Source organism: Corylus avellana, chromosome ca9 (assembly GCF_901000735.1).
Source record: "Corylus avellana chromosome ca9, CavTom2PMs-1.0".
In the NCBI taxonomy this organism is placed as follows: Eukaryota; Viridiplantae; Streptophyta; class Magnoliopsida; order Fagales; family Betulaceae; genus Corylus; species Corylus avellana.
Window position 1 is genome coordinate 18748020 of NC_081549.1, and position 6000 is coordinate 18754019.

Below are 6000 nucleotides of genomic sequence, written 5' to 3' on the forward strand. Positions count from 1 at the left end.
TAATTTTAAAGGAAAAGTTTGTTCCTTTTTCAAAGACTAACTTAGCTAGTTAAAATGGTTGTAAGAATACTCTTGGAAGATCATGTTAATGTAAATATTCTATTTTTATTAAATAGAATCGTAAATTATGTTAAAAAGCAAATTTTTGAACGGTGCGACGGAGCTCCTACAAAATAGAAAGAAAAAAATTATCGAAAATTGTCGACCCGTAAAAGATCGGAAAAACCTCTTATCCCTAAATCAATAAATTTATTGATTTTTTTTTTTTTTTTAGAGAAAAAACTAAATGACATGGTCGATTAAGAATATGTATCTCTTTCAATGGGAGCGTCCCTGAAGACTTAATAGAAAATTATATCACATAAAATGTCTCATAAGTCATGGATCAGTTTTGACTTTTTATTTAAAATTCCAAAAATACGTACTCAATAAACATCATTTGCTAATATTAATACGCAACACTAAAATTACCTTATATATATAGTTAGTTATTTAGTTATTTAACTTCATATTAGCTCTTGTTTATCAATGATAATACCGTGGTCCAACTTTGGACGGCTTCAATCGTGATATCGACACATCTGTGAAATCTCGATTCCACGTGCAGGACACGAGGGACCCGCACGCTTTCTTTTTTGGTATGCAAATTGCAATTGGCAACCTTTTCATTTTTTTAAGATTATATTGTTCCATTTGTCTTGCAAAATTTACACAATCCAAAAAACAACTCCTTCAATTCATTAAATCTTAACAACTATTTACCTTTTTTTCAAATTTTGTTTCCATTTATTTTACAAAACCCTAAAAACCACACCCACGTTCCATTTATATTTTACTGTATTGACAAGACAGTGTTTATCAATTTTTTACTTTTTTTTTTAACAAGAGCGGATGGACATCAATCATGATACCACAACCAATAACAAAATAGCTATTTCATAAAAATAACTATTCTATTCTTGGGTTTATTCCTGTGTACCAAACATGCCCAAGCATATTACATTCCTGGCGATCTCCAGTTGGTTAAATCATTCTCCACGTATTCTCATCCAACATATAAATAATTGAAAAAAAAAAGAAAAAAAAAAAAGAACGACTACAAATAGATAAAGATTTCTTTTAAATTAGGTTTGATGAATTTTTTTCAATTCAGTATATTATTAAACAGATACCCGCGATTCTCACATGTTTGTTCTATTAATAAATTAGATTTGGGAAAAATTCTCTAGACAAGATCATTTCAAATGATGATTAGTATGAGAACATAAACCATTGGTTTGATTTAATGACATGTGGGGATTCGAATTTTGTTTGTTCTTCCTAAAATTTCGGTTGGAGGGTGCAATATTAAAGATCAAAGAAAAAGTTTTGTCCACCAATGGAGTCCCTTTAGTGTGTGTTGGGTGTGGCTATCAAGTCGTATCACACAGAGGAACTTCACTAGCAGCTTCCTCAACCCATTCCTCCAATCAAAAGTGGGATTGCTTTTTTAGTGTTGTGATAGATATTAATATATAATTTTTATTATTATTATTTTTGTAAACAAAAGTATCTGAGGTTTGCTTTTTCTGCAATAAGAGAACGACTAGAGCTAAGCCATGTGAGGAAGGTTTGGTTCATTTATCATCATCACATACAAAATCCCTTTTTATTTATTTATTATTATCTATTATAAGGAAGTCCATTATTAGCTTTGTGTATCAACTGCAATAATGTGTTGATGGACCATTAAGGCACTAAAGAAAGCCTAAAAGATAACACCGACTGACAACAGGGGTTACCTCATATGCTTCACCCCATCTTGTCGCTTTCTTCTGTAAAAAGATGTTGCTGCTTCTTCTTCTTCTTTCTGCTATTTTCAACTCCATTTTTGGGGATTTTTTCTTTTTTCTGTAAAATAATTTATTAGGCACCCGGCGATTAATGGAAAAAGGCATGTTATACACAACTATATTATTTTGCAAATCCAATAGATCAATCATTAGATTTATGGATATATTTGTGATTTCTACACAAATTTAATGATAAATTCACGGTATAAAGATAATTGAAAGAATTAATTTTATTATTCCTCATATGGAAAAGTCTAGATTTCTTTAGTTATCTTACGGTTGTAATAGATCAAACAACAACTTCGTACATATGTGATGGAATAAAATGATAAGCAATACTTAAATGATAAAGTATTATTTTTATTTTTATTTTTTATGTTTAAGCTTTTGGAATAAATAGTAAATTAATACGATATCAACACCCTCAATTTTTAATTAAATATTCAATGTGTTGGGCCTCACTAATCCAAAAAGATCATCGATTTTCATTTCAAAGAAAATCACTTTGAAATGGAGAGGAACCGGTTAGGCAAAACAAGAGCGCAAAATGGTCTTTAAAAAAATTTAAAATATCATTTTTTCCTCTTATATTGTATTAACCCGTTCCTTTCCATTTCCTTTGAAATGGAGGCTAGATCCCATTCCCTCACTAGTTGAGACGAAGTTTGAGCGCATGCACGAATAAAGTGTTAAAATATTAATTAAATATTAACTTTTTTAATATTTATCGAAGTTTTTGAAAGACGTGATCATTTGACAAATTTCATAAAGATTTGTTTTTTTTTTTAAAAAAAAAAAAAAAAAAACCTACGTAAATTTGTCCTATGTAAATTTGTTCTTTCAGATCTCTAATGAGCTTAAAACAACTTTTAATTAATTTAATTAACTATAGTATATAGATGTAGCATATACACACACCAATTACTTCTCTCTCTCTCTCATAAGACAATAATAGGCAGAGTGAAGTGCACTCTACTTAGGATCAACACTTTCTTGGCACTGAGTCATTGTTTATTAAGAGAAAATTAAAAGCAAAAATAAAAAATAAAAAAAGAAGTTGATATGTCATTCATGATTTGTTTTTGAAAAAAAAGGACATGTGTTTGAAATTTTATTTAATAATTGATAAGGGGAGATGGAACTGGAACCCAACTATTTGTTTAATCAATCCCACTTATATAGCTGAAGAAATATTGGGTGGGGTTTATTTATTTAAATGGGGGAAAAAAAAGTATAGATTATTAATAAGATCACTTTAATTACTTTTGTTAGATATATAGTCAGATTAGACTCAGATATCACCTATTAATGAGTTTTTCTTCAGGTTCTTCTGGTTTGAAGCTTCCTAGTAGCTTCTCCTTTCAGATACGTACAAGGAAATAGGAAGAGGGCCACATGCCCTCTTATATTATTTTAAATCCACCACTGCCTATCACTTCATTTTATCATTTGATTGGTGCATTGATGCAATTACCTCTGAATCAGAATGAATGAGACAGAAATGGAAAAAAGAAATAAAGGTATTTAATGGGCCTGCTTGTTGGGCCGGGCTGCCTCGAGTCGGAGCATTTGAATTGGGCTGGAGCTCCAAGAGGCTTTGCCATACCTCATTACTTTGCAGTTGGGTGGGATAATCTAACTCAATTATTGAGAACAACCTAATCTGGTGGGCATCTGAAATGTCTCTTGGAATAGTAATTATTAATTAAATGATTAGTTTAGGTTTTTAGGATAAATAATGGTTTAATGTCCCCAAGATGTGGCTCAATCGGTTAGGGACCACGTCTCAAGAAACGGAGGTCATTAGTTCAAATTGTCCTCCCCCTTTTCTCTCTCAATGTGTGAACACGTCGAAAAAAAAAATGTTATGAATTCAAACTTTGTCTCCCTCATTAACCTCTCATTTTATTTACATATTGGGCTTCACGTAATTAATAAGGAAAAGTTTGAAAGTACTAGTCAAATTACAATTGAATCCCCTAAAATTACTAATAAAATACAATCTTACCTAGCACGGACAGAATTAAGATTTCTTAGTAAGAGGGGCTAAGTTTAATTTTAATAAGGATCAAACTTAATTTTTAGACTAAATATATATATAACCATAAATACATAAATATTTTAACTGTTTTCGTTTATATATATAACTAGAAGGGACGAGACGGCCATGGCCCTTACCGGCCTCCCTCTAACTCCGTCTCTATCATCAATGTAAAACATAGCACTTACGAGTATCTTTATAAAGAGTGGTCAGATCGGAATAGAAAAGAAAGGGTGGAGCGGGCTGGAAGGATGAATAATGAGTTTTGTTTTTATTGATAAAAAATAAGCCAATAATTGAAACGACTGTGTAGAGATGTTGGCAGAGATTGGTGGCATTTGGGATCCAACTCGTATCACTCATGAAAAAGTGTGAGCTTTATACATGGAAAAGCAAACGCATCTTAGTTGGTGGGAATCAAATATTGCAATATCACTCACATTGTGTATTGGCTTTTGAGCACCCAAAAGAGCTTAGTTGGACTAATTGAAACCTTCCAATTAACTAGTCTTTTTGATGCATCAATTGCCAAAGTGTGACGTTTATTAATGAGGTTTTAAGTGTTTATAAAACTTAGGCAAGAGTATTATAGATTGAAAAATGTTAGATTTATAACTTTTTTACGATTAATAATATTATATATAGAACAAGTATTCATCTTCTATTCATCAAAATTGATGTGGCGTTGTCATCTTCCATAGTATTTAGTGGATGGAAATGATTTTTTTGAGGGAGGACCATGCCACACTAGCTTTAATAAATGAAAAGTGAATACTTGTCCAGTATATAATATTTCTCTAATAAAAAAGTGTTAGAGGCCATTTTATTCTCTCCGTCAATATTATGTCAAAAAATTATTAATTATATAGTGGAACAACATCGTAATCATTTTATCTTCATTAAATTTACCTGATATATTTGTCTCTTTTGTTGGTACGTAAAGCTAGCTAGCTAAAATTCTTTGTGTTTATTTTCTTTACTATTATTAATTTTTACATGGAATCAAAGGCATCGGTTAACACCAGTCTTCAATCGCTACTATATTGCTAGCTAGTTTTATTTTCACATGCTAAGAGAGTGTTAAAAAATTAAATAAATAATAATTTTAATAGAACATGGTAATCAAAAGGGAGAACTTTACTTATCATCCCTGGTTTTTCATCACTCTTACAATTAGGGGTGTTCAAGTAGTTATAATTGGCGGTTATTGGCTATAACCGCTAACCGCAACAGTCTTGGGCGCCGCCTAAGCGGATAGTGGTTATTTTATAATCGGTGATCAGCAGTTATTCAATCCAATAACCGACGGTTTTATAACCGCTTTTTTTATATGAGCTTTTGGATTTTTTAAGTGTTTTGAACCCTTAATTGGCATATTTTTAAGACTTATTTTAAACGTGTTTAGGCCCAAAATTTTCCTCCAAAACGATGCCGTTTTGGTGTTTAACACCAAAACTACGCACGTTGTTTTGAATGTTATATTGTAATTATTATTAATATATATATAAGGGTAGGCGGTTAGCGGGGGACGGTTATAACTGCTCGGTTTGAATGCCCCTACTTACAATTATATCCTTAAACTTTGAAAAAAGTGTCAATTTAATCTTCATTTGGGTAGCTTTGCCATGCATCTATATAACCGGCCTAACATATATATATACAAGATTCTTACCCCTGGAATGTAAGAATGGAATAGATTCTCAACCGTCTCACATGGAAGAGTCTCCCTCAAAAAACGGCCTTTAGATCACTTAACCTTTTTGATATCATTTTAAGGGCACTTTTGGGTTCCCAATCAACTGGAGTAAACTCTTCCTATCCTTCCTATAGCAAGCCGGTCAATAAATTATAATTATAACAAAAAAGAAAAAGAAAAGAAGCAAGCTTTTATTCCAAAATATGACCAAAACGTCATTTTCCTCCCATTCAGTAGTCTACCATTTCCGTGTCACCCACGTCTATAATGATAGTGATTAGTGAGCCTTTCTTTTGTTAACGTAGCATCACCCCGTTAATTAGACTCCTAGCTTTCATCGCCAAGAGTGTGTGTGTATATATATATATATAGTCTGTCCAATACTGTAGATGAGGAAATATATATGCATGCATATTATTACAGTTTTGGTC